General features: G+C 42.3%; 2 long non-coding RNA genes across 3 annotated transcripts in view; one reads left to right on the top strand and one right to left on the bottom strand.

Annotated features, from left to right (window-relative positions):
- The window catches only part of LOC138446483 (uncharacterized), a 167,670-nt gene extending 166,459 nt beyond the window's left edge, over positions 1-1,211 (top strand). Inside the window, exon 3 of the long non-coding RNA XR_011259355.1 lies at positions 115-1,211. This is a non-coding gene — a long non-coding RNA (uncharacterized lncRNA). The remainder of the gene's footprint in view (positions 1-114) is intronic.
- LOC138446480 (uncharacterized) overlaps positions 1-13,225 on the bottom strand; it is a 301,137-nt gene that overhangs the window by 35,058 nt on the left and 252,854 nt on the right. The gene's annotated exons all lie outside the window — the stretch shown is intronic.

The following is a 13,225-nucleotide window of genomic DNA, read 5'->3' on the forward strand; positions in this document are numbered from 1 at the left end:
TCCAGTATGCTTGCCTGGAAAATTCCATGGACAGAGAAGCCTGGAGTCTACAGTCCATGGGGTCGCAAAGAGTCAGACACGACTGAGAGATTTCACTTTCCTTTCTTTCCTCAGGAGTGAATGGGGAACTCTGATGATTGGCCAGGCTCTGCTCGCGTTTCCTTATGGACCGGAATACCTGTTTCTAAATCTGCTGGAATCAAGGTTGCCGGGAGAAATATCAATAACCTCAGATATGCAGATGACACCACCCTTATGGCAGAAAGTGAAGAGGAGCTAAAAAACCTCTTGATGAAGGTGAAAGAGGAGAGCGAAAAAGTTGGCTTAAAGCTCAACATTCAGAAAATGAAGATCATGGCATCTGGTCCCATCACTTCATGGGAAATAGATGGGGAAACAGTGTCAGACTTGATTTTTTTGGGCTCCCAAATCACTGCAGATGGTGACTGCAGCCATGAAATTAAAAGATGCTTACTCCTTGGAAGAAAAGTTATGAGCAATCTAGACAGCATATTCAAAAGCAGAGACATTACTTTGCCAACTAAGGTCCGTCTAGTCAAGGCTATGGTTTTTCCAGTAGTCATGTATGGATGTGAGAGTTGGACTGTGAAGAAGGCTGAGCGCCGAAGAATTGATGCTTTTGAACTGTGGTGTTGGAGAAGACTCTTGAGGGTCCCTTGGACTGCAAGGAGATCTAACCAGTCCATTCTGAAGGAGATCAACCCTGGGATTTCTTTGGAAGGAATGATGCTGAAGCTGAAACTCCAGTACTTTGGCCACCTCATGAGGAGAGTTGACTCATTGGAAAAGACTCTGATGCTGGGAGGGATTGGGGGCAGGAGGAGAAGGGGACGACTGAGGATGAGATGGCTGGCTGGCATCACGGACTCGATGGACGTGAGTCTGAGTGAACTCCGGGAGATGGTGATGAACAGGGAGGCCTGGCGTGCTGCAGTTCATGGGGTTGCAAAGAGTCGGACACGACTGAGTGACTGAACTGAACTGAACTGAAATCTGCTGGGGGTTAGGTGGGGGGAAAATACAGGGATAGGCAAGAAAAAATAACTACCAAGTACTTATTAACTCTCAAGTACTTATTAACTCTCAAGTACTTATTAAATAAGCCACTAGAAATGGATATTTTTACATTGTGTGTATATTTATAAAATGATGTGTATGAGAATCAAATTATATAAAAAGATATTTGTGTATGTGTGTGTTAGTTGCTCAGTTGTGTCAGACTCTCTGTGACCCCATGGACTGTAGCCTGTTAGGCCCCTCTGTCCATGGCGGTTGCAGTTTGTGTTAAGTTTGTGCTTATTGTAAGCATTTTTCTTTTTTGCTTGTTGTGTTTTGAGAATTTGGCCTAGATTTTCAGTAGCGTTTATCAAGTCAAATTTTTACTCTGTGCTTATAGTTCAGCAGCCAAACTGTTTAATCCATTACCCTTCGAGAGGTATTAGTTCCATATGGATCAAGTCTGGTGACCTCTCATCACAAATGGTGAGACTCCACCAGCCCCATCATGACTTGTGGGATGAGTAAAGAGAAGCGTTTTATCAGTTTCAATGCCTAAACCCCAGGGTCAGAACCAACGCACACAAGAAGATTCATTTGAAATTTCTACTATATAACCGAGAAAAGATGTGGCTAGCCTTGGAGTCCAGAGAGATCTGTGTTCTAGTGCAGACTTTGTCCACTATTCTCTGTAAAACTTTGGGAAATCACAGAAGTTTAGACTCTCATCTATCAAATGGAGAGTTTATTACCAATTTCACAGAATTGTGAGAACAGTATGTATGTAAATTTGCTCTACAAGTTGCAAAGCACTAGATGTGTATTTTTAAAAATGGTAATTGTCAAACAGCTTTAAATCGTTCAAATAACAACACAGGTGATAAATACCGTAATCAGGTTCTGACAAAGTGCAATGCATTTATAGTCTGAAGCATTCATTTTCTAGCCTAATCAGGGATACTTTTGCACATTCCCCATTTCATAAATGTAGACCTCGTCCTCTCTCAAAGTGTTTCCTTGGTGCAAGTATAACATGCTACGTGCATTTGAGATCAGCACTGCAATGTCTGCGGTAGAGCAGGGTACCTAGACAACACAAAAATATAGGCGGTGGTGTTATGGGTCTGAAGCAGGGGGCAAGTGACAGTCGGGTTGAGGCGGTTGAGGGGGGCAGGTGGGAGCAGCAACGGAACGGGAGCCTTTGGTTCCGAAGCCTGAAAGCGAGCGTGAAGAGGGTGCTTGAGCAGTGGTGTAGGTTTCTACCCTCAAGTCCCAGCACATACTTCCGCCTTCAGAGTTCTGGCAGATGGTTAACAAACAGAGAACTGGGTGAAGTAAGGGAAAGAAGGAACGTTGTTAGGTCTTCTTGGGGAAGTTTGGGGAGAAGGAAATGGCAGCCCACTCCAGTATTCTTGCCTGGAGAATCCCATGGGCAGAGGAGCCTGGTGGGCTACAGTCCATGGGATCGCAAGGGTAGGACACGACTTGGTGACTAAACCACCACCAGGGAAGTAGGGTGGTTAAAGATGTCTGCTTCTGAGACTAAGAAGAGGAGTTGCTGAAAATCATGGTTGCCTCCTTTTCACTTCTCTAGAGCCAACTTTGAAGAAGGATGGACATCTGTATACAGAATCAAGACCCAGAACCACAGTCCACTTCCTGCTTCGTCATCCTCTTTCTTCCTCTCTTTCTCTCTAACCACCTTCTCCTTTCTCTTTATTCCAAATCTCAAGGAGAGAAAGAGAAAAAAGAAGGGGGAAAACATGGCAATAAAGATAAAATAAATAACAAGGAAGCAGAGAGGAGAAGGAACATGCAGGAGAGAGTGAGAAGAGGAGCTTTTCAGGGAGAAGGAGGTGACTGCTTTCAGCCCCCAGAGCACTGCTACCCAATAGAAATAGATTGTGAGCCACAAACTTGAGCTATCTATGCTATTCTAAATTTTCTAGTAAGCACATTTATAAAATAAGAGGAAACCTATTATACTCAACATGTTATTTTCATCTGCAATCAACATAATCAACAATCTGCAGTCTCTTGTTAAGGAGATATCTTATTTTTTTCCTGTGCTAAATACTTGGAATTTGGTGTATACTTTGTATTTGCAATGTATCTAAATTGGGCCAGCCACATTTCAGGTACTCAAAGGCCACACCTGACTATATATTGGAACACACAGCTCTAGGAGATTTCCCTTGTCTTTGGATTCCAGTGTGGGGGAGATAAATTAATTCCTCAGTAAAGGCAATGAGGATTGATGAAGGATGCTTGACTGAGAGAGAAAAACAAAGAGCCCGGCTTTGTTATCCCGATTCCCTCCACCACTTATTGGGCAGATGATCATTCAGTCTCCTGCAAAGGAAGCTGATTCTTGAATTGTACATTCCCCATGGTGAGATAAACAGAAATGAGAACAGGCTCTAAAAGGCATTTTGCACTTCCTGGAAACAGACGCTCCACTAGGTAAATTTAGTAGGTGGATCTGTTTATTATGTTGTCTTGTTAAATGCAATGTTATTGTTAATACCTCCTGTGAGTTCCAATGCTTGATGCTGGTTATGCCACTGTATGTTGACTGAAGATGTAAGAAAGAAGGCTTAATGTGTTGCTATGGCAATGGGTGCTCATGGAAGTAACAACAGAATAAGCAAGGCATTTTTTTTTGTTTGTTTTTCTCTCACACTACTATATTCACATCTGCTGTGCCTCTTCCCATGGAATTTTCCAGGCAAGAATACTGGAGTAGGGTGCCATTTCCTCCTTCAGGGGATCTTCCTAACCCAGGGATCAAACCTGCATCTCTTGCATTGGCAGGTGGGCTCTTTACCACTCATGCCACCTGGGAAGGCCTCGTTATACATATTTCCACATATATTGAATACCTCTGCCTAAACATCCTTCCAGTACCGCAAACTCAAGGTATGCAAATACTATTTAAGTAGCTATCCTAGTATTTCTAAATTTGTAGTTTCTCTGTATGCTCTGGATTGTCTGCTGCAACCACTTGCCATGCAAGGTGTTAATCTTGAATACTAATTCTTGACTCTTCTTTCTCTCCTCCATAAATTCAAGCATCACAACAGTCCTCCTATTTACTAGAGATGGTGTGAAATCTTAATTGTGGTGTAGCTGACTGTCCACAGATCACTGAGAACAAAAACAGACCACAGGAGGTCAGCCAGAAACTGCTCTTAGGTGATGTCCACTAGAGCAAAAAGCAAATCCCCTGGTGGCTCAGGTGGTAAAGAACTTGTCTGCAATGCAGGAGACCTGGGTTCAATCCCTGGGTAGGGAAGATCCCCTGGAGAAGGGAATGGCAACCCACGCCAGTATTCTTGCTTGGAAAATTCCATGGACCGAGGAGCCTGGTGGGCTACAGTCCACATGGCTGCAAGGAGTCAGACATGACTGAGCAACTAACACTTTGAATACTAGGGCAAAGTGAAGGTGTCAAGCAATTATCTGGTAAGACAGTGTAGACAGTCAAACCAGATTACGCATTCCTCACTCCTCAGTCTTAATTTTCCATTATTGGACCAGAGTTACCAACAAAAGGTATACAATTTTCAATTCACACTACTTCCATAAGGATTCTTTCTTGATCTGGCTAACTCACTAGACCCACTGCTCTCTTTATCACGGCCAGTGCCTCTCAGTGACAAAACTAAAAGGCTAGTTCTCAAGCTAGTAGCTGTAATCTAACATCTAAAACAATTGTTTTGGGGTACATGTGTCTTTTTGAATTATGTTTTTCTCAGGGTATATGCCCAGTAGTGGAATTGGGGTCATATGCTAGATCGGAGAAGGCAATGGCACCCCACTCCAGTACTTTTGCCTGGAAAATCCAATGGACGGAGGAGCCTGGTGGGCTGCAGTCCATGGGGTCGTGAAGAGTCGGTTACGACTGAGCAACTTCACTTTCACTTTTCTGCATTGGAGAAGGAAATGGCAACCCACTCCAGTGTTCTTGCCTGGAGAATCCCAGGGATGGGGTCGCACAGAGTCGGACGCAACTGAAGCGACTTGGCAGGCAGCATGCTAGATCTATTTTTAATGCAAGAAACCTCCATACTGTTCTCCAAATATCTGTCAACAGATGAACAAAAAAGATGTGGTACCTATACATAATGGAATATTACTCAGTCATTAAATTACTTGTAGACGTGTGGATGGACCTAGAGACTGCCATACAGAGTGAAGTAAGTCAGAAAAATCAATATTGTATATTAACCCATATGTGCAAAATCTAGAAAAATGGTACAGATGAACCTATTTTCAGGACAGGAATAGAGACAGAGGACAGACCTGCAAATGGGAGGGAAGCAGGAGCAGGGAGACTCGGGAGGCTGGAGCTGGCACACATACACTGCCATGTGTGAAAGGCTCGCTAGTGGGAGCCTGCTCTAGCAGTACTGGAAGCTCAGCCCAGTGCTCTGTGATGCCTGCGATGCGTGGGAAGGGATGAGGTGGGGAGGAGGTCCAAGCGGAGGGGATATATGTGCACACAGAGCTGATTCACTTCATTGCACAGCAGAAACCAGCAATCCTGGAAAGCAAATATACCTCTTTTTTTTTTTTTTTAAACAAAATGGTTATGTTGTTGAAGCATAGGTGGTTTACAGTATTGTTAGTTTCAGGTATACAAAGTGATCCATTTTATATACTTATTTTTTTTAGATTATTCAGATTTTTCAGATTATTTTCCACTATAGGTTATTACAAGATTCTGAGTAGAGTTCCTCGTGCTTGTTGCTTATCTATTTTATATATAGTAGTTTATATTTGTGAATCTCAACCTCCTAATTTATCCCTAGCCCTAGCTACCTTTCCCCTTTGGTAACCATTAGATTTGTTGTCTATGTCTGATAAGCCTTAAATAGCTTACAATCAAATTGTTCTGTTGTCAAAGTCATTACTGAATGTGTTTTATGATAGATCCAAGGCATATTTTAATTTATATCACAAGATGTCCAGGTCATCATCTTCTCTTGTCTCAGAATTGCAATTAAGATTCTAAACTAAGGACATAACTTACTATGTAAGTCTTTAATGAGACTAGTCAGTGAGCCAGAAATAGTGGCAGCCACTTCAGAAAAGATGGTAATGATGACCCTGTATGCGAGACAGCAAAAGAGACACAGATGCGTAGAGCGGACTTTTGGACTCTGAGGGAGAGGGCAAGGGTGGGATGATTTGGGAGAATGGCACTGAAACATGTATACTATCATGTAAGAAACGAATTGCCAGTCTATGTTCAACGCAGGATACAGGATGCTTGGGGCTGGTGCACGGGGATGATCCAGAGAGATGATATGGAGTGGGAGGTGGGAGGAGGGTTCATGTTTGGGAACTCATGTATACCCGTGGCAGATTCATGTCAATGTATGGCAAAACCAATACAGTATTGTAAAGTAAAATAAAGTAAAAATTAAAAAATTTAAAAAAAAAAGCACTGGAAGACGATTAGGATAGAATAAACACAAATGAAAATAATAAAAAGAAATAGGAAGGGAGACATTGTATTAATATTATTGGGGAGTGTGAAGCTAATAGAGAAGCTCTGAGTACTTTTGTGTGGGCAAGGGCAAGGTATGCTTTTCCCTTCTTAACTGAAAAAAAAAGGCGGGGAGGGGGGGAACCGGCATCTATTCTCAGAAAAGTAGGTTAACAGAACCACTAAGGCTACATTTTTTAAGTGTCAAAAAAGAAAAGCACCTTCTCTTGCATTTGGTTATGAAATGCAGGGTAGGGCGGACTGAGCAGGTGAACAAGAGTGCGGGTGGATCACACAGATGGTTGCTGGAGAATTCTGGAATGAGGGGAGAGGACTGAGAGGCTGGGAAGTAAAAGTTTCCAGGACGAGTGATGGATTACATATAGTGGGTGAGGGAGAGGGGAGGGTACAGTTGATGTCCCTGAAAGGAGAGCAGGTAGGGGTGAGTTGGTAAGCAGGGTGTTTGGGAAAGAAGAAACAAGGGTGATTCGGTTTGGGAAACAAAGGCTACAAAAAGCAGTAGCTGAGCTGGAATACAGTCCGATAGGATTGTCTCATCTGGTTTGAGATTGTGACGCAGTGTAGAGTTTAGTGGGAAAATGATTGGCATTGAATAAGGTTCCCGTGTCCCTGAATTTTGGATTTTTTTAAAACTATGATTCATGGAGCTGCTGAAGACTAAAGAATTTTGGAAATGTGAATCACAGCAAAGATGTGTGATGTAGTGAGAGGCTTACTAGATTTGGAATCAGAGGAAAGAGGCTTGCACTGGGGCCAGCCTAAAGTTTTTAAGAAAGAGGAACATAAACATACATTGTAATTGTGGTGGCTTCTATTTCTTGAACAAGAACGTGTCAATCATTGAGCTACATGCTTTGTTTGCATTGCTTTATATGTACTGTTCTCATAAAACATTCAAAGAGGAACAGGTGCTACTTTCAGTATAATTTTCCATATAAGAAAAAGGAGGCCTAGAGAGGAAACGAAAAGGTCACACAGCAAAAATGAAGCCAGAATATAAACCATCATCTGTCCCACTCCAAAGACAACTCTCCACACTATACCACTTTGCCTTTTAGACATCAAATAGAAAAATCCAAGTAAGACAGGAACTAAATGAAAATGGTGCCAGATATGATAAGGTCATATGGGCTTCCCTTGTGGCTCAGATGGTAAAAGAATCTGCCTGCAATGCAATAGAGTTGGATTCAATCCATGGATTGGAAAGATCCCATGGAGAAGGGAATGGCAGCCCACTCCAGTATTCTTGCCTGGAGAATTCCATGGACACAGGAGCTTGGTGGGCTGTAGCCCAGGAGGTTGCAAAGAGTTGGACACAACTGAGTGACTAACACTTTCACCTTTTCACAACATACAGTCTGTACCTGTGCTATCATTCAGACACAAATTAGGCTTGAGTATTTCGCAGAAAAGAATGTATGATCAACTACAAATTTGCAAAGCCAAGATAAAGTCAAGTGCTACAGAAAAGTAAAATTATTCTAATAGTAACACAGATAGAAATGTCTTCCAGAGATTCTCCACCACAGTCATTATAGTATACATCTTCTTCAACAACACCTCAGCACAGACACAGTGATGAATATCAGATAAGGTACCATTATTATTAGTGCATAAGTAATAAGATATTAAAATTAGTTTGAACTCAGATGAGAATTTCCAAAGTTAGATCACAAATTCACACATATCAGAAACAGTTGTCAGAGTGAAGAAAAGAAGGATTTGTGGAGCTGGATCTCTGCAAGTCCTATTATAAGGCGGTGAGTCCCGCCTCCACCCCTGTGGGATGGGTGTGGTGCAGGGGGTCTCCTCCCTTGCATTAAGCCTCATCAGAAGTTGATTTTTAGTGGAAATGGATACAGACATATCCAAATGTCCTTTGTCTTGGCTTTTTCTCTCTGGAAACTTGATCTGGATCCTAGGGAAGAGGAACTGCTTTTGTTCCACTTCATTAAGATGACCGTTGGTTCAGAAAAAAATGATCCTGCAGAGAAATGATAGTGAGAGAGCAGCAGAATGAAACCAGCCACCTCCCGAGTGGCAGCCTGTGAGCCCAGGGCTCACAGAGTCACTTACAGGAATTAAAAAGGAGAAGGGTATCGACATCTAATCCTAGAGGTATTATGGATGGAGATCTTTCTGCCTAGGGCCTGGAGTCCAAAAGGAGACTCTTGACAGAGCATCAGAGGCTGCCAGAGGACTCCCTGCACTAGCAGAGCATGTGATGAGGACGGGCGGTGTCATTCTGTTGCGAGAGTCTGGGGTGTCAGCGTCACCCCTATTGCAAAGCTTGATGATTAGATGTCGATCATGTTACTCCAACTAAAAGATGCTTCTCTGCAGGTCCCTCTCGAGTAAGGGCTTTAGTCTGTCAATAAGCATTTAATGAGCTTTCATCAATGGGCTAGGTTGCCTGAGAGATTACAAGAAAAAGACATCATGGGTTTCAGTCCCAAGTGGAGGACAGGAAAGCCAAGTGAGGGATTGTGTGATCGACCCAATGTGGTCAAGAGGCAGGGCTGAGGTCCTGCAACCTGCCCTTCAGTCCAGGACTCCTTCAGGCCTGTGTGATGGTTTTCTACTAGAGAGGACCTCAGGACCTAGAGAAAGTATCTTCCATGAAAACAGGCCCAGTTCATTGATGGAGGTGCTTTGTTATTGAAATTGAGGAGGACTTTTTCTCCCACAGAAACTGAAATACATTCAGAGAATACATATTCAGAGAAACCTGCCAATCTGAGCTTACATGGAGACTGCAAACAGTGCCCGTCACTCCCTTCTTCAGGATAACCTAGGGGTTCTCTTTGGAGTGTCTCCATTAGAAGCAAGTGTCCGCTTTTTCCTCTACAGGTTGCAGAATCCTGTTCTTGACTCCTCATTCCCTCACCCAAAGCAGCCACCTTCAGTCATTTGACCTTTCGAACCCTTGGTAACGGAACTGGTTGGCTGGCTATCTTTATTAAAGTCTGCCCTAGAAGCAGAACCTTCACATGGGGCCAAAGGAGAACTAAGAACTCTTCAAAAGGACCACTTTAACACTCATTTAATTTGTCTAACAATTTTAAGTCCCCTGTGTTTGTTGAGTTCAAGCAGTGTGCCATGTGTGGCCCTCAGCTCTTTATCATCCAGGGCTGTGGCTAGGAGCCATGAACAGTTTATAGTCAAACCCTTCATTTGGTCTTAAGTGAGCTTTTGTGCCTCCATAACAGGCCTGACATTCTGGGAAAACTCTCATTCCCCTTCGCCTCTGGCTTAGAGACTCAGCTGGACACTGAATATTCTATCTGCCTACTAATTTCTCTCTTTTCCTAATACTTGCTACTTATGGAAACAAAGGCCACTGCTGGGCAGTGACCCTCTGTGTTTCTGGCCTATAGTTTCACAGGCAGTTGATTTTGTTCTGAAGGTGGACTCTTATCACTGCCTAGTGCTATCCATGTGTCAGCACTGACGTAACCTGCTCCACCACTGTCCTTTCTCACACCAAGGACCTTGCCTTCTCTCTTTTTTAAGAAGCAGACGACTGAGCTGAGCCATGGAAAGGGGTTCAGATGAAGCTCAGCTAAGTCTCAGCATAGGGCACCTGTGGGCAGACCTTTATTGGGTGACTGTTGGGTGCTTTCTCACAGTGGGCAGTGGCTCAGATGGTAAAGAATCTGCCTGCAAAGCAGGAGACCTGGGTTTGAAGAGCCCCTGGAGAAGGGAATAACCCGCTCCAATATTCTTGTGTGGAGAATCCCACGGACAGAGGAGGCTGGCAGGTTACATGATGTTGCAGAGAGTTGGACATGATAGAGAGACTTTCACTTGCTCATAGTTCAGCCTGGGGAGGAAATTTCCAACTTACTAAATTCTCAGTTTCCGTTTCATCTGACAAAGGTTATGTTAGACATGCCATCTGTATAATACTTTTCAAAAAAATTTATTAATGATCATATGATATTCTTGAGAGACAGAAAAGAGGAACCATTAGTTTGGGAGAGCCAGACAGCGGGGTAGTGACTTGCATAAGTTCATGCGATTCGTAAAGGGAGTGCTGAGATGAGAGTTCATTTTCTAACCAGAGTCTACCTGAGGTGGTAACCATATTCCTATCTTCTACTGCCAACACACATTAAAAAATAAAGCAAAACATTTTATAAGGAATTGTTGTTGTCATTTAGTCACTCAGTTGTGTCCGACTCTCTGCGACCCCATGGACTGTAGCCTGCCGGGCTCCTCTGTCCATGGGATTCTCCAGGCAAGAATACTGGAGTGGGTTGCCATTTCCTTCTCCTTAATAAGGAATAGGTTTCCTTTTTTGGGTTAGAAATATGAAAGAGATCTAAATGGTTGGTGACTTGCCTTTTCTTAGATTTTAATTGACAACTGAGAGGATAGTTCTAGCTTTCACTAGTACTTAGAGAACATTTGTGCATTCTCTGACTTATAAGACAATGGAGGAAAGTGCGTACATTAGGTAAATCTGATCTGTCAAGTAATAACAGCCTAGGAATGTAACCTGATATTTTTCAAGTGTGAATTCTGCAAAGGCTTTGTTGGGAGAAGAGCCCAGGGGCTGCTCTCTCTGTGACTTAACTCTAAGAATACTTTGAGGGAATATCAGATATAGTATTTCCTTTGTTCCTTGATCTCATGACAAATGAACTATTTTTCCCTTACTAGGCCCCTTCACTGATTCGATGGACGTGAGTCTGAGTGAACTCCGGGAGTTGGTGATGGACAGGGAGGCCTGGCGTGCTGCGATTCTTGGGGTCAAAAAGAATCGGACACAACTGAGTGACTGAACTGAACTGAACTGAACTGACTGAGGCCCCTTTTCAGGAGTTTTTCTGAGTCACTTCTGATGTGGGTTAAGACCTAGGTTGGTATATGCTAAGAATACATGGTCCATGTGTTCCTGACATTTTCTTTTTCTAAACTGTTTGGAGATTTACCTTTTTATCTCCCTATGTATTAGTTACTGAAATAGAGTAACAAATAAATAAAATAATAAAATAATTTATTAGTTAAATTTTTATTAGATTTTAAATTTTTAAATTTTAATTTAAAATTTTGTTAATTAGAAATAAAATAACATAAATAATTAAAGTAACCTTTCCCTTCTCCAGGGGATCTTCCCAACCCAGGGATCAAACCCAGGTCTCCCACATTTCAGGCAGATTCTTTACCAGCTGAGCCACCAGGGAAGCCCAAGAATACTAGAGTGGGTTGCCATTCCCTTCTCCAGGGGATCTTCCTGACCCAGGAATCAAACTGGGGTCTCCTGCATTGCAGGTGGATTCTTTACCAGCTGAGCTACCAGGGAAGCCTGAAATAAAAACAAATAATCAAACTCCCCAAAATAGACATTTTATCACACATTTAAGGATGTATCCAAATTAAAACAGGATTTTTAAATGTAGAGTGCTAATCTTCTACTACTCTTACCGATTACTGCTCAATCTAACTTCAGTCTTCCTTATGCTGATTTAAGGAGAACGTTTACATTTCTCAAGGGATTAAGAACGGAGGCTCACTGGGGTTCCTGTGTACTGCTGCAGCCTAGTTAGTTCAAGCCAATTTACCTGAAAAAAAGCTATACCCCTATCTTTACCTACCTACCTTAAAATTATTAGAAAGAAACCATCAAATTCCTCTTCATCCACTTTCCACTTTGCCTTCTCTGCATCTACTGCCGCCCGCCAAGAAAGATCCCTGCTCCTCCTTCCCTCTTCCCAGCTCCCCAGTGCCAGCACACTCTTCTTCCTTGTGGGCTACCACACACACACAGCCACGGAGACAGAGATGATGGTTTTATCTGAAATGAGACTCTGCTAGGATAACACCTGCCCGATTTGGCCTCTCAGTTATTTGCTATTTAATTGGAATTAAATTATTTGATCAGAGTGAACAAGAATCACCCGTGGGGAGTGCTGGGTGGGTTAAAAACTGAGAAGAGTGAACTGACTCCCAGAGATGCCAGCCAGTCACTGCTGAGTGGGGACCTGACAGCATTGGGCTGGCAAGGAAATTGGCTCGGGATTTTCCACATCATGTTGTGGAAAACCCTGAACAATCTTTTTTGGCCATCCCAGGGTAACTGTAAACAGCTGGTCAGTGAACATCAGTGCAGATGTTGGGGGTAAATCTTTCAGAAACTCTGCTTTATGCTTCCCAGATTTGCACCCTGGTTTTTCATCCACTACTAAACAATTTCAAGTATACGTGAAGAGATAAGAATGAATTTTAAACATCAAAAGAGGATTACTAAGGAATATTGATAGAACACTATTTGAAAAGGTGCTATTTCAGGCTTGCAAATGTTTTCCCTGTAATTGCACAACTGACTGAAAACTTTTAGGTAAGATGACTTCTAATTATTTTTTAGTGGTAAAGACTTTTTATTTTCTTTTTTTGAGAACAGGTATCTGAAGATCATTTGTAGAATGTTAGTATTTATGTTAGGTAAGTACACATACACTTGGATCAAATATCCCTTGAATTTAAACATGAAGTATTTTACATAGGTTAAAAATTGCAGAAATTTTTGTATTTTTTTTAATTCTTAGTTTGTGTGTTTTTTATATATTTAAAGTCATCCTTGAAAACGATTCTTCATGTAAGTATTTCATATAAATGTTATATGTGCAAATTTGGTGGCAGAGTGGTAAAGAATTCTCCTGTCAATGCAGGAGACATGGGTATAATCCC

The sequence above is a fragment of the Ovis canadensis genome, chromosome 10 (genome assembly GCF_042477335.2).
Source record: "Ovis canadensis isolate MfBH-ARS-UI-01 breed Bighorn chromosome 10, ARS-UI_OviCan_v2, whole genome shotgun sequence".
NCBI classification, from domain to species: Eukaryota; Metazoa; Chordata; class Mammalia; order Artiodactyla; family Bovidae; genus Ovis; species Ovis canadensis.